Below are 20,645 nucleotides of genomic sequence, written 5' to 3'. Positions count from 1 at the left end.
TGATATTGTACCTATGTGGGACCATTTTATAATTTTAAGTGGTAAGTAAATACTATTGCTTTAAAATATTTAGTATTATTATAATTTTACATTCCATGTATCTGCACTAACTGCATTCTACTCATTTTAAATTAATTAATTTTTTAGAGATAGGGTCTTGCTATGTTGCCCAGGCAGGTAGGATCTTGCCATGTTGCCCAGGCTGGTCTCAAACTCCTGGCTTCAAGCAGTCCTCCTGCCTCAGTCTGCCAAAGTGTTGGGATTACAGATGTGAGCCACTGTACCTGGCCCACATTCTGCTTCATTTTGAATAGCTCATTTAGTATTTCATCATTTTTTATGTCATAGTGTACTTAGCTAACCCCAAATCAGGGTATTCGAGGTCTTTCCAGTTTGAAGCAGGCATAAATAATGCTACAAACATCTGTGGTGTTTTTAAAAAAAATTTTTTTTTAACTGAAAAAAATTTTTTAGTAGAATATGGTCTTGCTTTGTTTCCCAAGCTGGTCTTGAACTCTTGGGGTCAAGCCATCCTCTCATCTCAGCCTCCCAAATGCTGGGAATATAGGCATGAGCCACCACGCCCAGCCAGCAAACATCTTTAAGCAGATTGCTTTTCCCCCTCTCTTGGGGTCCATTCCTGCAGATATATTTCTCCAAAGAAAATTTTCTGGTAAAGGGTATGGACTCATTTGTAGCTCTTATTCCATATTGCTATTTCCTATTTGTTTTAAGAGCCCTCTGAGGGCATATTATGAGAAAGAAGAAAACAACTGGAAGGAAAAAAGAATTGACTTGGAGGTTTAAATCCTTTTTACTGATACAGGGATAATAGTTTTCAGATATCTGAATTGAGACTTTGCTTGCTGTAGGCTAATCAATAAATGAGAAAATTCAGTAGAGTGGTTAAGAGCACAGGTTGTAACATCCAAATCGGTTACTTAACCCCGCCGAGTCTCAGTTTCCATCTTGCTAAAATGTGTATAATACCTACCTTGGCTGGGTATGGTGGCTCACACCTGTAATCCCAGCACTTTGGGAGGCCGAGGCGGGCAGATCACGAGGTCAACAGATCGAGACCATCCTGGCCAACATGGTGAAACCCCGTCTCAGCTAAAAATACAAAAATTAGTTGGGCGTGGTGGTGTGTGGCTGTAGTCCCAGCTACTTGGGAGGTTGAAGCAGGAGAATGGCTTGAACCCAGGAGGCGGAGATTGCAGTGAGCTGAGATCGCACCACTGCACTCCAGCTTGGTGACAGAGCAAGACTCCGTCTCAAACAAAACAAAACAAAACAAAAAAACCCTACCTCATTGTGGGTGGTAGTAAGGTTTAAATGAGATAATTACCATGAAGGGATTAATTGCATGGGCCTGGCTCATAAGGCTCAGTAAATGAGAGCTGCCATGATTGGTTCTGACCAGGGCAAGTGGTGTAGACCTCTGGGTTGGGTTGCATGCAGCATTAGCAGGTTGTTCCCCCAAGGCCTTGGGCGCTGGGTGTCCTGTTGGGTGTGTTCACTGAATTCCAGATCAGAGTTCCTCTGCCCAGGAGAAGTTCTCAGGCTTGTATATGAATTGGTGTTGATAGTGAAGGGTCCTTGTGAGTCAGACTCACTCCCCTACAGGGAGGCGTTCTTAAATAACAAAAAATGAGGACTAAATCTAAATCAATCACGTCTATGTGACAAACTTATACCATTCTTTTCTGGTGCCATACTTTTTTGTTAAGGTGAAAGAATGGAGAATTTGAGAAGGATATGTTCTTTCAATCCTATATTTCTTAGCTTAATAAAATGCCTTTAGTGAAGCTGGTGGATAAGAATATTAAGTTGTTTGGGTTTTGCAAATATTGCATCTTTCACGTTTCTGTGACATTAACAGAAATCTTTCTACTTTACAACCAGTTAATTTCAGAAAGTCAAAGAAGTTGTCAGTATCATTGGGCCTTATTATTTTTTTCTTTTTTCCCTTCTCCATTGCCATCATCATCTCCTTTAACCCTGTGTACACTTTCAGATCAATGATTTGTCATTCTTTCTCCAGAGTATACATCAGATAAGTATACTCTGCCTTTTATGGAAATTTCAGTGGAACTTCTTTTCAAAGTAATACCGTATTTCATGAGTTTTTTTGAAGGGGGTAGTGGGGAGTCTCAAGTTGTATCTGTGTATTTTTTCCACATAGATACAGTTTATAAGAAGTCTTTTTTAAATTGTTTTTAAGGGAAACTTCCCCATACCCATTGACTCCTTCGTACTGACAGCAGCAATATTTGTGATTGTGGAGCAGTGTTTAACTAGGGATGTGGTGACCACAGCTGTGTTTCCAGTGCAGGATGAACACAGGCTCTGAGGAAAATGACTTTCCTGTGAAGAGACTGAAAGTTGGAGCAGGAGCATTCCCCCAGCCTCTCCACCCTCCAAGTCCTCTGGCTTCTCTTCTTTCTCCAGCATGTTTGCAGATGGCCTAATGAGAATGCAGCCAACGTAGAGGATTTCATCCTGTGTTCAGCCCACCCGAGAGACTGTGCGTGAGGAGCTGGAATGATTTCATTCCCTTCTAGTGCTGTGGAATTCACTGGTGGTGTAAATTTGCTACACAGACATGGTTTAGAGTCTTTTTTTTTTTTTGAGACTGAGTCTCACTCTGTCGCCCAGGCTGGAGTGCAGTGGTGGGATCTTGGCTCACTGCAAGCTCTGCCTCCCAGGTTCACACCATTCTCCTGCCTCAGCCTCGCCAGTAGCTGGGACTACAGACGCCCGCCACCACGCCTGGCTAATTGCTTTGTATTTTTTGTAGAGACGGGGTTTCACCCTGTTAACCAGGATGGTCTCAATCTCCTGACTTTGTGATCTGCCCACCTTGGCCTCCCAAAGTGCTGGGATTACAGGCGTGAGCCACTGTGCCTGGTCGGTTTATAGTCTTATTAGATTTACTCGTTATTGGTTTTTTCTTAAAGAATAAGCAGCTCCTTTTCGGGGAGGCTGCCTAACTTACAGGGGCCCTTCACCATCAATATTAATTATGTACAAACCTGAGAATAATTCACATTGCTAGTGAGAACTTCCCCTGGACAGAGGAATTCACTGAGTGGGCCGTGTCTGTACATTCTTGGTACTGTCTGCTCTGGGACCTGCCTTCTCAACTGTGAACATGGCTGAATCATCTCAGCTTAGTAAATCTCAAGGCAAACCAAATCATCCCTTCAAGAAAAGGCGTTTGTTCTGTTGCTTTATCTTCACAGAGAAGTCAAGGGTCCAAATATTTATCATCCTCAATGACACCTCATTTCTCCTTTCATCACTAGGCCAAATGGTAGGAATTGTTCTACTCGATTGTGTTTTCACAGTTTTTCCTCTGAGCCTTCCCTGCCTGTTGTTACTTGATCTTTTGGACTTGAGTACCCCCAGGGCCTGCAGGGTCACTCTGATGTGGGGTTGGAGCAAATGGCACACATGCGGGTCAAATGTTGGGCAGATTTAAATCTGATTTTCTTTTACTTTCTAGTGTTTTTGGAGTTTCAGTTAACTTTTTTTTTAAACAGCTAATTTGAGTTCAGACACAGGCCAAAATAAAACATTGTCCTGCTCATCTGCTATTTATGTTCTATTGTGGAAAGTAAGGTTTTCTCAGCCAGAACCTTTGACTTTAGTTACCAACGTCCTTCATACTATTTTGTTAGTAATATGTCTCTGAGGACATAAGTATATTGTCTGCTTGTCATTTATTTCTCTGAAAGCTTTATGTATTTATTTTGAGACGGAATTTCGCTCTTGTTGCCCAGGCTGGAGTGCAATGGCATGATCTCGGCTCACCGCAGCCTCTGCCTCCTGGGTTCAAGCAATTCTCCTGTCTCAACCTCCTGAGTAGCTGGGATTATAGGGATGTGCCACCATGCCTGCCTAATTTTGTATTTTTAGTAGAGATGGGGTTTCTCCATGTTGATCAGGCTGGTCTCGAACTCCTGACCTCAGGTGATCCACCTGCCTCAGCCTCCTAAAGTGCTGGGATTACAGGCGTGAGCCACTGCACCTGGCCTCTCGCTGAGAGTTTTATAATTTGATATTTGAAACTCAGAAAGTGGAGGAATTGTCTGTTGACCCAGGCTGTAATTTTAATTTTTTTCTTTTTTTTATCACCTGCAACCCCAAACTGAAGAGCTTACTGATAAATTCTTACTTTGAAACTTTGGTGTGGCCATGTGTGGGGAGAATAACATGAAATAACAGAGCTTTTGTTAGAATTGGTATCTATTTCGCTCACTTGACAAGAATATATTTGTAAATTTTTACGTGGAAGGCTCATCTTAAAGAACCTCGTGCTGAAATTTTTAGAACTATTAAGGAACTTAGTAGGTGGAATGCTCTCAACTTTAGTCTTTCAAAATAATTTTCACCATGAATAAGCTGTTGTTTGATCTCCCCAGCTTTCCTGGGAAGTAGCTCGTGTTCATTATTCATCTGAGTGAGAGGTTAGTTGCCATAAAGTTACAAGATTTTCTTGATCACTTAACATTTTCTTGTAGTCAGAGATTTGACTCTGAACAGTCATTTCAAAAATGTGTCTTTTCAGGCACTATGTAAAGAGAATTTCAGAAACTACCAATAATTTGGGGGATAGTTTGAAAAATCTCAGATTTTAAGGGATGGGAAGCATTCAGAATTGTTGAAGCAGTTGTACATGCTGAAGGCTGTCTCTCATTGTCTGCCATTATCTGTACTACGTCGCAACTAGACAAGATCTCATGGGCTAGGCAGCAAGACTTTACATTTGTTATTCACTTAATTGTTGAACTGGCAAGCAGGATCTGTGTGTAGGCATGATGGTCTGTCCATTAATAAAGCTCTACCTGGTAGAAATAGGGGCTGGGAGTGATGGCTCATGCCTGTAATCCCAGCACTTTGGGAGGCCAAGGTGGGTGGATCACCTGAGGTCAGGAGTTCGAGGCCAGCCTGGTCAACATGGTGAAACCACGTCTCTACTGAAAAAAAAAAACAAAAAAAAAACAAAAAATTAGCTCAGCATGATGGCAGACACCTGTAATCCCAGCTACTCAAGAGGCTGAGGCAGGAGGATTGCTTGAACCCAGGAGGCAGAGGTTGCAGTGAGCCGAGATGAAGCTACTGCACTCCAGCCTGGGCAACAAGAGCAAAACTCTGTCTGCCAATGCCCCCCCCCACAAAAAAAAGAAGTAAGGTTTGCCCTTTGCTTTCAATCTTGGGAAGTTTTTATCTCTAATAATCGTGGTCGTCTCTAACAAAGTACAATTTACATTAATTGAGAAAATAAAACTTTATCCATAACACTTGGAAGGATAGGGGAATGACGCTGTGTGATAAAACAGTATGGCTGAGCCAAGCAAGGGCTGGAGGATGAGTAGGACTGGCTGGGGACTTAGGCAGACCAACAGGTGCAGTGAGCGCAGCACTTCTTTGACTGGTGCTTGAAAGCTAGGGATAACCGGACTTGGATTGTCTAAGAAGGCTGTTACTGAAATTACCGTATGTTCAAACTTTGTAAAATAAATTTGAAGGCGTTGTACAAGTGTAATAATACTATGAAAGCAAGATAATACATCTATACATTTTTACTTTGGAATGCTGTTTGAAATATAACATGGAAGAAAATGATTCATGCAGTTATTGACCAATCAGTGGACAGACATATTCGTGATTATCATTGTTCACATTTGAGACTACTTTGAAAAGCAGTGTTCTGGAGTGCCTCTAGAACACTTTATCAGAAGGAAACATGAGATCTGTTTTGTTGGAGTGAATTACGTTTTTATGCTATAAAATCCCATTGTAAAGTTGTCTTGACCCAGAAGTTCCCAAACTTTCTCTGTTCTTGGTCCTCTAAGTGTCTAGTTAATTTTTCCAAAGTAGGTACTTAACAGTTTTGTTTAAGAGTTACATACAAACAACCTAATAGGTACTTCTGTTCTAACAACTTAAGGGCCATTTGAAAAAGTAGTATGTATAAATTGAAAGAAAATATGCTTTTCTTTTTATAAAATTTTAGAACTTACTTTGTTCTTGAATAACCACCTTCATTTACTAGTGAGCTGTGTTTCTTGAATACCCCCTGGCTTTGCAAGCCTCAGAGTCAGATTTGACATTCCCACCTTGGTTTCCTGTTCCACATTGATGTTCAAATGTGCTTGGCTTATTATCATAGTAATTGCAAAAACCAGTGTCACAAAGAGATGATGTCATCAAAAGGAATGTAATGCATTTTGTGAATTAACTTGAACTAGTAGTTTGTATAATTCCCACACTTCACCATGCTTTCCTTAAAAAATTGTAATATCCCTTCATGCTCCTGTGAGTTTGTCGTGGCTCTCCAGATCATCTTGACACGTGGAGTGGGAACCCGGGCTTTAACCTATATTTGCGATCTATAACTAAGTCAGGGTTGCCTTAAGGGGTCTTTGTATTAACTGCGTTATTAAAGAGTTGGATTCCATTGTTATTTAGTTTGTGGTTGTCAAGTTTTGGTGAACAACGAAAACATTTCTGGCTCTGCATCCTGGAAATGGATTTATAATGTTTGGGAAGAGGGGTGTGGAACCCAGGTGTCTGTATTTTCTAGCAAGCTTGCCCACTGATACCAATGCATATGAAAATGCTAATTCAGTGTATATGATGCACTGAATTCCATCACAGATAGCTTGAGTTCAGGGACCATGTTGCTGTTCACTTAAATTCTTTCTCATTCCTATAACATACCATCGTGCACATTTGATAAGTGTTCATTGAATACTACTGACTTATTTGTTACTTCTTTTCTCTTTCCTCCCAACTTTTCTTCTGTTCTATACCTTAAAAAGAAAAACAAAGAAGGAAGAATTGAAGAATTGGGACTTAGAGTTTCCTGACTTTCCAGGCTTCTTGTTCGCAGTCTTCCATAATCTGCCATGTCAGTTCACCACTCTGCCACACAAACTCTTACGTCATGTTGAATCATTCTGCTCTGAGACACACTTTGGTATATTTATCTTTATTTTTTCTTCTGTCCCACACAAAGAGACCTTTAAGTTTCCTAAGTGGAAAAAACACCGGGTTTGGGAAAAAAATTAGAAAAACTTGTATTAGTTTCCTAAGTGGAAAAAACTCTGGGGTTGGGAGAAAATTGAAAAAAAAACTGGAAGAGATTTAGATTATCTTTTCACACAATGCCCCCATTTTAGAGCTCTCTGTGAGGAAACACAGGGAAGAGATGTGATGTCCCAGAGGCCACCCAGGAAGTGCAAAGTCTAGCTGGGATTAGACTGCTGCTCTCCTGGCGCTTCGCTCCTGGGCTGTTTCCACTGCACCCCAGCCCCACCAGACCTTCCTCTCCGAGGGTGGTGCTTGCTGATCATCAGTGACTTTTCCGAGTCCCACAGGTGACTGTGATATGGAAACAATGGCTGAGAACCAGGTTTGGCAGTTTGCTCTGCTTACAAAATTACTGTTTGCTGTGTTAAATATTACTTTGCAGTTTAGTCAATAGTAATTGTAATTTCTTTTTATGAGTTTAAATTTTAGTTTCATATGACTGTATAGACTGTGCAGTGTGAGCAACCTAGAGTCATTTAATTTTTGTGGTTTAATGGGAAGAAGGCAAAAATTTGGAAGCAGAAGAAACTGTCAATATTATTATCAAAGGAAGAATTTGTGTTTTCTGGATTTTTGCTTATAATTGACAACCTACCAGCATCAGAATGTGGCTCCCTGGGCTTTGGGCAGCATTTCCTTGGTAGATGCCTTTCCTGGGTTCCTAGCTGGGTTCTGGGACCGTGGTGGGGAGGTGTCCTGACTTTTGGATAATTCAGACATGGCTGTAGGAGACAATTTCAGACAGGCACATGACACTTTTATCCCTAAGCAGAGTTGGAATGAATAGGTAAGAGTCACAAAGATTGCCAAGGAAGGTCAATCATTTTTACTAGGTTTCTCTTTATCACATCAGGTATGTCTTAGAAAAGGTAAGATAGACTTATGTTAAAGGAAAACTGGACACTGTGAGACTCGTGAAAAATATTCTTGGAACTTTGTGATCCCAGGGCTGTTTCATTCAAATGTTCATTGATTCGTTCATGCCTGCATGCTTTACTCTTTTATCAGAGAGGTCATCCTCTAGGCAGCTGCTTACCTTCTGTAGGATGATGTGAGCTTGTGTTTCCTGCAAGTCCAGTCTTTTTGGATGAGGACCCTTTCTCCTTGCATCTTTCTTGAGAAGTAATCTTGTAACTATATATCTTTTCAATTCAGTTTCCAATATTTGTCTGGCTTTAATTGTAGACATTATAATGATATTGTGAAGGAGGAAAATCAATGTATAATTTAGATGTCATGAGGGTTGCTTATAATTTATTATAAGCTTTGTCATCTTCAGTCTAGAACAGCTGCAGAGAGGGCTGCTTTTTTTTTTTTAACTGATGAAAGAATGTTTTGACTTTCATATTTTGTAGAATCAAGAACAAACTTAAATCCACAAGTAATATTTGTCATGTTACTTAATACCATTATTGTTCATTTAAACCTCCTTTCTCTTGGACTCCCCTTTACCAGAATGCTTATGGGAAAAAATGCTGTAAGTTTTTGAGTTTCTTTTTTGTTTTTTCCTCATCAGGAATCTCCTCCAAAGAGAGGCAATTTAAGGAAGAAGGAACAGCTGGGTGCTGCAGTGGCTCACTCCTGTAATATCAGCACTTTGGGAGGCGAAGGCAGGAGGATTGCTTGAGGCCAGGAGTTCAAGACCAGCTGGGTCAACATAGTGAGACCTTGTCTTTACAAAAAAGTTAAAAAAAAATTAACCAGGTGTGATGGCTTAAGCCTGTAGTCCCAGCTGTTCGGGAGGCTGAGGCAGGAGAATTGCTTGACCCCAGGAGTTCAAGGCTGCAGTAAGCAGTGGTTACGCTGCTGCACTTACCTTAGGTGACAGAGTGAGACCCTGTGTAAATAAAAAGGAAGAAAGAAGATTCCCCTAGTATGGTCCTCAACGCTAGAAACACTTGTCTTGCCTTCCACACTGAGACATTGTTCAGCTAGGTGGAAAGGGCTTGTAGATTTCTGGTGGCAGAAATCTGTCCACTCACCACATGAGGGTTGCCTTTAAGCACTGACGTGGCTTAAACTGCATTTGACCTGGTGCTTCGGATTCAAGCCAGTAGGTGACTCATTATTTCAGATGTTTGGTTTGTGCTGTTATAGTTGAAGCAATCTGTAAGGAAAATAGAAAAGCCTGTTGTAAAAATATAGTCTGTCTCCAGGAAGGAGAATCCCCGCGTCCTGACTGGAGGCGGGATGTCTGCATATGGCTTGTCTAACTTGTTATTTTACCTTAGTTCCTGGTTTGAAGCAGTCCTGAAAACTGTTCCTCAGTGCATGTTTAGATGGCATTGCTGATTATTTTTACATTCTTGAGTGTGAGTTTGAAACACGCTGGGTACAAAGTTTGCTATCTGGTCCCTGAGAGATAGCTAGATAGCTAGGCCAGCCAGGCTGGTCCCCAGACTCTCCTCTAAGGGCAAGGAAAGAACACAGTGCTAGCACCCACTCAGAAGGCTAGCCACATCAGATGGTTTCTCTCTGAAGTTGAGATGTGACATGCAATTTATATTCTTTCTTTGGTCGTTGGCGGCTATGTCCGTTCTATATGTGATTTAGTAATTAGGGACTGTTTGGCTTCCTACAATCAAACAAAGACTATTATAAAATGTCAAGTTTTTTTGTCTTCAACTTTTGCACTGTGTTTTTAAGTAAAACATTCTGCTAACTTGTAAGTTTGTCCCTTCTCTCTTTCTTGTGTCTTGGTTCTTATCCCAGGGGAACACTTAGGAAAAATTATAGAATCCCTACCCAAACAGTGTGGTGAAGGAACTGTTCATGATTTGTAGGGCTCTGGCTATGAACTGACTGCTGCGTGCCAGTTTAAGCTTATAGCCACTATTACTTTATTACAGGATTTTGATTAATTTGTTAGATGGTGGCTGTGTGTCAGCTGCTTGTTTTTAGTGCTTTCACCTGGGTGAATAATAGCTTCTGTCTATTATGTGTGTGCTAGGAACTTGATTTAACCCTTACAGATACATTAGACAGCATATATTACAGATGCAGTGAATAGCTCATAGTTAATTAATGTGTCCAAGGCCACACAGTTAGCTGACATCCTGCCCAAGTTGAGTCGGAGGATGTCTATACAAAGCCTTGCTGCCTCTCCCGCTAAAAATAGGGGAGCAGAGTTAACATGCTACATAAGGCCGAATATCTTTAAGGCTCTCTTCTTGTCTAGTGTTACAAAAATAGCCATTGTTTCAGAGAAGCAGGATTGCATAAAGTCTAAGAGCCAGGATAACTGTCTGGCCCCCATACTTAACTAGCTCTGAAACCTTGGGCAAGCCCTTAACCTTTTTCTATCTTACTTTCTCTGTCAGTGGATAAAACAGTACCTGGACTTGTGAGGTTTAAGTGAGTTCCTATCTACGAGTTACTGGAAGAGGGGTTCATAATAAGTACTACACAAGAGTTTGCTATTTTTGTGTGTGTTACCTTGACGACCAATAGGAATGAGATATCCTCTCCATCCCCCCTCCTCCTTGCCTCATCAAGCAGGGTGCCCAGGGTCAGCTTGTGGATAGGTTTCAGAGTAGGGAAGGACTGGGGACAGTCATGCCCTCTGGTTTGTGAGTGAGGCCTTCATAGACAATTGGTCCCGCCTTGCTCCTCTAGGCTGTGTATGGAGCTCTTGGGTTCTTCCACACACACTTGGTCCTTCCAGTCTCTGGTCCGGTTACTTCTCAGGTTGCCTCTTCTCCCAAAGAGTGTGTGTCCTTGACCACTACCAGATGTATTATAAGTAAGTCATTGCTTATTCAAATATTGATTTAGTACGCTCACCTGTTACCCATATGTTTCAACTAGTGTGGTCACAATGGTATATCATAAACCGTGACCTTCTGGAGACAGGGACCAGGTCTGTGAGGATCTTATGGAGCATTTTTAAAAAGAGCTTTCTGTCATGAAAATGATATTGTTTTTGGAGTGTGAAGGGAGAGGTGCCCGGGAGACACAGCTGGGGACTTTAAGGCCCCAGGCTGTCTTCCTCAGTCGTAAAACAAGAGGCGGAAGGATGTTACCAGGGATCTCAGGACCTTACATTCTTGACATTAGCTCTTCTTTTCCTGAACTCCAGGAACCTAGATGTCGTACTTCAGGGCTGTGAAATCTTTCTCCTGATTCCCACGAGGATGAGAAGTGAATCAGGCGTCCCTGATGCAGATACTGTGCCTACTCCCGAGGAAAAGCACTCACTGTGGGCAGCAGCTGGCATGTCCTTCCGTGCCCTGTGAACGAACGTCAGCACCCGGTAGTGTCCCAGCACTGCCGTGTGGTGACTGCTTCCAAGCAGACACTAGGGACGGAGATTCTGCGAGAGTTGCCACAACCAGGCATGGGAACACCTGTTGGCTTTTGTTTTTAATTGTGATAAAATACGCTTAACATAAAATGTACATTTTAAACATACAATTCAGTAGTATTGAATGTTTTCACACTGTTGTGCAACCATCACCACCATCTCCAGAACTCTTCTATCTTGCAAAGCTGAAACTCTGTACCCAAGAAACAATAACTCCCCATTCTGAATCATTTTTAAAATTCAGAAAGACCAACCTGGATGGCCAGGAGTAATTCAGTTGACTGTGTGTGTGTGTGTGTGTGTGTGTGTGTGTGTGTGTATCTGATTTTTTTCACTAAGTTGAAGAGTAATCAGGCAGAATGAAAGTGGAAGTGAAGAAAGCAAAAGATGCTCAAGAAGGGCCAGTCTCGTACATAATCGTGAAACTTTGGTGGAAAGAAAAGGAAAAAGCACCCTGCTCCCCACACTGGGTAGAGAATTTATGCAGTTTACACTGAGAACTAGAAACTACACAGGAGACAAACCCAAGTTAGCTCTGACTTTTTGTTACTCTTAGAGAGTCTTCTTGAGGAAAACATTCCCTCAGTAGAATTCGCTGTGGATCTGCAGAGGCTTCCTCTGAAATCTGAGGCATCCATCCCGCACTCCTTCGAGGGAGGTGCTCTCTGCCCTCCCTGAGTGTTTGGGAGAGAATGCCTTGCCATGTCTGAGTACTTCTGGAGTCTTCCAGAATTTCCTGGCTGGAATTCTGTTGCCACGCATTTGACTTCTCTTTGACCCCTCACTGTAGGTCCGTGTTGCTTGTTAAAAGACTATTGTACTGCCTGTTAATGGAAGACTGTGTGCTCTTGAGCACTGTGAAAAGACCATCAAATGAAAATGAGTTGAAGGGAACCATGGCGTTCAGACACTCTCCAGATGGAGCAGATATAGTGCCCCCTTCCCAGCCCTTCTGCGCCAGCTCTCAGTCTCTAGGACTCAGTTCTCAGACCTGCCAACCACATGCTCATGCCAGTTGTGTGTGCCCAGAAAGAACTATAAGAAAACCTGGTGATTATAGGTGTTGCCCTTTTTTTCCTATCCATGTTCTAAATGTGCCTTGTGTTGGCACTTGCTGCCTCAACTAGTAAGCTTCCTTTCTGTTTCTGCGTCCCCCACGGCACAAGGTCTCCTGGCTTCTCCTCTCCTTTTTTCCCTTGTGCAAGAGTTGGTTTGAACAAAGCTAAGTATTCCACAAGAATGTCTTATTTAATAGCTGTCAGAAAGAAAGTGTTCCATAAAGGCAGGAGGGTAGAGGTGACAATGTCAAGGATTACGGGACACAAAGGATCGCAAACATTTTCTTGGAGTTAGTCTCGGGATTTGCTTTGAATTTTATGTTGTCATCCTCTCTTCCTACCCCTACTTTCTGCCTTGCTTTTCCCAGATGATTTCATTGAAAAGTAATGGCAAATTATGACTTGTCTTTTCTCCTAGAGTCTTACCAGATAGTTTATTCTCAGAGGTAAACATTTTAGTAAGCCTTTTGTTTAGTGACTCATTAATTTGATGAGGAAAATGTCCTAATAAAGATAAAGAAACTAAACGGTTTCAAAAGCTGCAAAGGGAAAAATGTTGCAGGGCACTTGAGGTCAACTTCTTCCCCCGTTCTTTGAATTTCATTTGTTCCTTGGTCATGGGAACAAACATTGGTCATTAGGGGGTTAGGCCCTTGTCTTCATTTTTTTTCTGTAAACTTGACATGTACACACCAAGTCATGAGCATTTTACTTCCTGGGAGTTTCTTTCTGTATAGATAGGGACTAAGCCTGAGGAGATTTTACAAAAATAGGAAGTCAGATTTCCCTTTTCCACCACACATTAGTGCATTCAGTGTGTCACTAGGTTAAATATTTGGCGAATTTTTTTGTGGCCAAAAAAAAAGAAATATTTGGCTGAGAAATATTTGGCTAATTTTTAGTGGGAAACAGTCTGATTTTCTCAGAAATGTCACAAACCCCCAGGTATAAAGGGTCAAAGATCCCTAAGTAGAATCGGAGGCCTTTGAGAGACTAGAAAACATTCTTAGCTATAAACCAGTGGTAACAAAAGGCATGATCTGCATTATCCATTTAGAGAACATCTTCTAGAGAGGTATTATGACTTTACACTGTTCTACATTATTTTGGTAAGATTAAATGTTCCAGCATGGGTGACATAACTATTTCTAGGTTTTGTGTGACTATTTAGTGAAATATAAATGTATTCTGGGTAAAAGGCCCTTTGTAACAAGAGTACATTGACTTGTATTAAATCCAAGAGTAAGCATCATAGATGTTTCAAAAAATAAATTGTCCAACAATTTTACACTTAAATTTTAAGAGAGAATTGTATGCCTCTGTGATTCTTCTCAGGAGGAAGACCCAGTTCTAAACTGGAAAAAAAAAAAAAAATTGAATAACATCCCACCACACTATCTTTGATAGAAACTTCATAATATTTATTAGTTGTTAAAAAAAGATGTGAAAGCAGAAGGAAAAATGACTTCAGTATAGTTAGAAAAAATCAAGAGGTAAGATAAAGTGACTTTAAAGTTCTAGGTACAGTCTAAAGACCTTGATTTCATTTTGCTTATGTTTGTATCTGCTCTCTTGCCAGATACTTGTCAAGGCGGAAAGATAATGACCTAAAGGTAGCTTTTCATCACAACATACCTCGAACACTGTTGCCCATTTTTGTTGTTGTTGTTGTTGTTCCTGGCTAGGTCTTCCTGGACCAAAAGGGATAGAAAAGAGCTGTCATAACGAACTAGCTCTAGTAGAGCCCTGTGTGTGAAAGTGCGGGTGTTTGTATAATGGTGCAAGAGCATTTCGTAGCAGGCAAGTTTCATAATGATATAAATATATTTTAGTTATATGTATGTCTAATTACATAGACTAATGAAATGCCATTTATAAGAGGTGGTCTTACATGTGACACAGGTCATATTCTGAGGTGACAACCTGCAGGGGCTAGGTTTAATTTTGGGCCCCTTTTAACTTACAATAATTGTCAAATGAACCAGTCCTTGGCACATCAGGGAGTATCTGGATAGCCACCATCCATGCATTTATTCAGTTAACTGTGTTGTGTCCTGTTCTGGGCTGGGCATTAGGGGAGGCCTTGGGCATGTGAGGTGAACCAGACATAGTGACCATCCTCAAGGAACCAACCCATGGTCTGCTGGAGGAGGCAGACATGAACCAGCACGCATGCTGCTGAGTGGCGCGTGCTGTAGAGAAGTGCACAAGGCTGGCCCTGCAGCAGAAGTCTCTGCTCACCTATTCATGAGGGTGCAGGTTGAGGAGAGACAGGGAAAGGAGGGCAAGAGTAGGCACTATTTGAACTGTCTTCACAGCTTAAGTCCAAATCTAATGCTGTTTTTTGCACTTCCCATATAAATTAGATAATTTCTAATTTTTATTTTTATTTTTTATTTATTTATCTTTTTTTTTTTTTTTTTTGGGATGGAGTTAGTTCTGTCGCTGGGCTGGAGTGCAGTGGTGCGATCTCGGCCATTGCAACCTCCACCTCCTGGTTTCAAACGATTCTCCTGCCTCAGCCTCCTGAGTAGCTGGGATTACAGGCGCGTGCCACCATGTCCAACTGATTTGTTTTTGAGTAGAGATGGGGTTTCACCGTGTTAGCCAGGATGGTCTTGATCTCCTGACCTTATGATCCACCCGCTCGGCCTCCCAAAGCGTTGGGATTACAGGCGTGAGCCACCGTGCCTGGCTGACTTCTATTTGTTTTAAGAAATGCCTTTGTTATTCTCCCACTTTGTATCTAAATGGCAACTGGATGCAATAGAAAGCACAGTCTGGGTCATCCAGGCCTGTCTTTGAATCCTGGCTGCCACCTGACAGCCACTTGACCTTTCTGAACTTCATGTAAAAAGGGGATAATAAAATCTGCCACACATGGTTGGCAGGATTAAATGAGATATGTAACAATATGTATTAGTAGCCCCCCTTTTCTTAGCACACTAAAACAGAGTGGCTTGTAAACGGTAAGTTATTCTGAAAGGCGGCTGATGAAACAAGAACACAAGATTCACTATGAATAAGGAGAGTAACTAACATTAGGTACCATTTGTTGAGTCAGGCACCATTTTAAGTGCTCTCTCTGCAGTTACTTATTTATTCCTCACACTGACAGTGTCAGGGACCATTATTTTATCTCCACTTTACAGATGAGAAAATTGAGGCTAGAGAGGTTAAGTAACTTTTATCAACCCTGCCTGGCTGGCCCCAGAGCTCTTAAACATCAACATGGAGCTTTTGAAGAGGATAACAGCAGTAACGATATCTTAGATTTTTACAGAGCTTCATCCTTTGAAGAACACTTCTGTGTACATTGTTACCTTTGTTTCTCATTAAAAAAAACAGGAGATGGCTAGACATTAGAAAACTAAGGTACCCAGATGGGACTGTTATTTGCCCAAGGTTACTAAATCAGTATGTGGCCTTGTTAGTACAAGAACTTTTTCCACTTGACTCTTGCGAGTGTTTATAGAATGAAAGAATAGTTCAGGAATTTTTTTAAAGAAATGGTTGCTGTTAAAATTTTTTTGTTTTTGTTTTGAGACGGAGTCTTGCTCTGTCGCCCAGGCTGGAGTGCAATGGCCGGATCTCAGCTCACTGCAAGCTCCGCCTTCCGGGTTCACGCCATTCTCCTGCCTCAGCCTCCGGAGCAGCTGGGACTACAGGCGCCCGCCACCTCGCCCGGCTAGTTTTTTGTATTTTTTAGTGGAGACGGAGTTTCACCGTGTTGGCCAGGATGGTCTCGATCTCCTGACCTCGTGATCCGCCTGTCTCGGCCTCCCAAAGTGCTGGGATTACAGGCTTGAGCCACCGCGCCCGGCCTAAATTTTTAAAAATACAAGCTGGGTGCTGTGGCGGGCACCTGTATTCCTGACCACTCGGGAGGCTGAGGCAGGAAGATCACTTGAGCCCAGGAGTTCCAGGCAGCAGTGAGCTATGATTGCACCATTGCACTCCAGCCTAGGCCACAGAGCAAGATGCTATCTCTTAAATTAAAAAACAATATGGAACAGACACAGGAAGTTAGTTTTGTTGCTTAAGGTCTCATGTCAGGCTATTGGTCAGCTAGAATTAGAAAAGATAGATCCAGCTTCTGAGTGACCCAAGTGAAAGAATTTGAAAAGTACCAGTGCATCTATTTTCTTGGACACTTGGAACGAGGGTACATCCTCATGTCTCCTGCGATTCTGGAACCACCGGAGGGAGGGCCAGAGAACATGAACTGGCCGTGGGACCTCACTTGTCCTTAGTTCAGATTGCGTCCTCCGGAGCCATAAGGCTTCTTTCCGAAGGTGGGCCAGGGAGGCCACAGCCAGAAGGGAGATGATAAGGATTTGTGCTGGCTGTGTGGTGGGGACGATACAGGGGGTTGGGCCATCTTCAGACCAATGCTAATCGGTGCTCTCTCTAAATTGAAGGCTTAGTGCAATTTTAAAGACAGCAAAAGACACAAGAAACCAAGTAAGCTTTGACTGAAAGCCTCTTAGGATTATGTGGTGTTTTGTCCTGTAGCTGGGGATCCAGTTACAGATGCCTGTGATTATGGCCTTTGCAAACAATTGTCAGAGAAATTCATAAGATTTCCAAAGGCTGCAGAAGAGCAGATGTGGAATTAAATTTCAAGCACAGTTACCCATAATGGCTTACATGTGGGCATAGAGTATTTAGGATTCAAGCCTAAGTCTCCCACTTTGTCCAGGAGGTGTGGGATGCAGAGTCAAAAGCAGGGATTAGAAATGTCAGCATTTTCTGGTGGTCTTTTTCTGCTGCATCTTTTCTTCTTGGCTTGCAGACCCTTTAAAGTGGTGAAATTCTTCCATAATGGTTAGCTTGCAGTGTCTACCATTGTCATCATTCGACCTATTTAGTAAGAAGACTCTATTCGGCGTCTTGCCAACAAGCATCAGCCATGCCAGCAGACTGTGGAAAATGTGAGTCTTTGGGACCAACTTTAATTGGTTTTGCAGCAGACATTTTAACTTAATTTAATATTGCTAGCAAAGTTCAAGGTATTTAGACTTGCCTTGTTTGGTATCTGTTTTTTTACAATTCATATGGCAAGGACTTTAGATGACTGACTGTGAGAAATACCTTCATTTTATTACTAATAATGAAGGGGAAAAGTGGAAGGGATAGAAGTAGTCGTAATAATTTAACAGTTGTATGTTGCAGCAGCTACTGAGTTTCTCCACGCCTCAAATGAAGAAGTACCTTACTGAGTTAAAAATCCAGTAAGTATTCATTAGGCAGCAAAAAGAATTACAAAGACTATTCCAAGTGTTGGTATATATAAAAAGAATATTCTAGTTTCTGTTGTGTGGAAATACTCCTTTCTAGAACTTTTGAAATAATTGCTAGAAAATATAACTTATGCTATATTAATAAACAAGGGAGCCAAGGTTGAATAGTGGGGCAGAATTTAGGGATTGACTTTATTTTTCCCCCTTTAAAAACCTGGAAGTTTTTGCTGTTGTTTTATTTGAATGTGGAAGCTCCTACCTGAGTGGGTGGAGCAGGAGTGTGTGCCAGCCTTGCGTAGAATCACTGTCAGGACGGTGAAACCATGCCAAGTGGTGGTCTTCATTACAGACTCTGTTGCCTGAGAGTGTTGAGGTTTTGTGTGCCTGAGACAAAGGGCAGAGGAAGCCGAGGATAGGGAGCCTGTGGTATACCAGCTGTGTGATGACTCAGTGCGCCTGGGCTTCACTTACTGCGGTTATGAAATGAGGACATGACTGTTCCTATCTTCTATCCAGTCTTCTGGAAAGCCAGATGCGATAGCATTCCTCCGCAAATGAGACAACATGAAAATCAAATGGGATAGCGTGAAAGAATGGCAACAGTCAGTACATGTGTCCCGTTTGATCACTGTGAAATCATCTCACGTAATCCTCACGGCTGCTTGGTGAGGTGCATGTTGTTGACTCCCGTGTTTGAGATGAGGAAAAAAGTTCTTTGAGGTTTGAGTAACTTGCCCAAGGAAAGAGAGGAAAGTGGACAGTTACCACCCATGGGAACTGGGCTCTGCTAATCAGTGTCTCATGATTAGTTTGTTACATTTCCAAAAGGCGCATGATGAAGCTGCTACTTAAACCCAAGAATTTGAACTCCAGGGTTGGGCTGTTCCTCATCCTCAAGCCCTTTAGAGAGGTGAACCTTGTGTTTAAAAAATGACCGTATTACTTCTTCCACATTACGCTCTGATGTTCCATGACCTTTTAGGCCACTGAGAGGTAATACAAGAAAGGCTTGTGTTGCTTGTTATGGCAGGACCTTGGGCAGGCTCCTTTATGCATCCCATCCCCAACCCCAACCCCAACCCAATCTCCCCATCTGTAAAATGGGGTTAATAGCCTATCTCATAAAATTGTTGTGAGTTTTCCATGAAGACAAATGCTATTAAGTGCCTAGCACAGTGCCTGGCATATAGCCAGGGCTCAGTTAATACATGTTGATGATGATGATGAGGAGGAGGTTGTTTTAGTACTCTCAACTAAAACCTTGAGAGCACTGAGAATCTTCGCAGTAACAGAAAATCTTCTTCCTCCTCCTCCCTCTCCTGCTCCCCCTCCCTCTCCACTCCCAGTATAGAGAAATGGCCAGACTTTAACAATAGCAAAATCTCTAAACTTGGGTCACCTTATTATAGGTCATGTGAGGGTTTTTTGCTTTAAGGACAATTTTTATCCATTTCTTTTGCAGAGTCAGATTCTAAAAGGTGGGGGAAATAAACTACCCCTTCGTACTGGGTTCAAGTTAATAATCCCTGTTAGACTGAATGTACCTCCCCAGAAGGGCCTGCCTCAACCACAGCTCTTGGTGAATAGATGCTCTCTCTGCCACTGGATTGTAACTTCTAGGAGCAGGGAGCAAGACTTGACTGGCGTCTCTTGAGCCCTCACATTGCTCTCCTATGTTGTTGATAGATCGTGCAGCTATTGTACTTTGTTACAGGACAGGTAGCTGGGAACAAGCATTCTACTGAGAACCTAGAGTTAGAGATGGAGTAGAGTGTAGTGGTGTCAAAATCCTTGTACATAGATGATTCCTGGAAGACATTTCCCAGAGAAAACTGACAGCGAAGTAAAGTCATTCATTTCACCCATTGATTTCTTGGTAAAGTACATGTTTCTAGGCAGAGGCTATCTTGAGATAAGAAGCCCTTGAAATGCATATGACCCGGCTCTGTGTGTGTGTGCGCGTGTGTGTGTGCGTGTGTGTGTACGCATGCGTGCCCGCGCATGCGTGCCCATATGCAAGAAAGAAACAGCCTAAGCCCTTCCTAAACAGGGGTAAATGTGGCTATTTGAAATGGAATTGCCAAAACCTCTGTACCAGAACCTTCCCTCTTGCAAGAGAAGGAAATTATCAACTAAACCCTGATTGTAGTTTCCCAATTCCAAAACTCCCTAAAACCCCCCTGCGAGAGAGAGCCTGGACCCAGCCTCATTTAGATCCTTTAATTGGCAAAAAATGGTTCTTACTCCTCCTTTTCCCTGCCCCTGAGGTTATAGTTCTTTCAGCTCCCTCATGGCTTTTGAAAATCCTGTAATACTCCTTTTATTCTTCCTGTGATGAGCATCTTGTTTTTGTCAAAAAGATAATGTGCTGGCATTTCCTATCTTTACATTGATCCTCTAAGCAAGTGAAGTACAGAGCACCATGCCAGAAGAGGGAGCATAATTAATACCTTTGTGATTCTGTCCAACTTCCTAAGAAATGATTAAAACTCAGTCATCCTGGTGTTTGCCAGTTGAGGTCAAGCCAACATCTGTACTTGTCTCTCTTTCCCAGAGGGCATGACAAGGAAAGAGAAAGAGAAGAGTTCAAAGAATTAAAAACATAGTTTTCATTAGGATAACATTTGGGGTCAGGTAAACATCTCTTTGGAGTTTCATTGAAAAATTCCAGGAGGCCAAGGGCAGAAATCTCTGGAAGACTTGTTTCAAGGAGTGTAGCTCAGTGGAAAGTTCACTTTTAAAAAAATTTAAGAAAACTGAATATGATATTGCTTAGGAGAGTCTAAAAAAAAAAAAAAGGACATCAGAAAAACAAAATTGTCTTGTTCTCATTTAGAAAGTGTGGAAGGCCTGGGAAAGATTTTCCCCAATGACTAAGAAGTATTTCTTCATTGTCTGTAAGCTACTCTCCTTTTAGGAGCTGTGGAGTCATTTCTTAAG

At 41.9% G+C, this 20,645-nt stretch overlaps 1 protein-coding gene across 2 annotated transcripts in view; it reads left to right on the top strand.

The window, feature by feature from the left end:
• LHFPL2 (LHFPL tetraspan subfamily member 2) overlaps nucleotides 1-20,645 on the top strand; it is a 166,181-nt gene that overhangs the window by 44,697 nt on the left and 100,839 nt on the right. The window lies entirely within an intron of this gene.

Source organism: Trachypithecus francoisi, unplaced genomic scaffold (genome assembly GCF_009764315.1).
Source record: "Trachypithecus francoisi isolate TF-2019V2 unplaced genomic scaffold, Tfra_2.0 Lachesis_group2, whole genome shotgun sequence".
Classification (NCBI taxonomy): Eukaryota; Metazoa; Chordata; class Mammalia; order Primates; family Cercopithecidae; genus Trachypithecus; species Trachypithecus francoisi.
The sequence above is the reverse complement of the archived record's forward strand: the minus strand, read 5'-3'. Positions and strand labels throughout refer to the sequence as shown.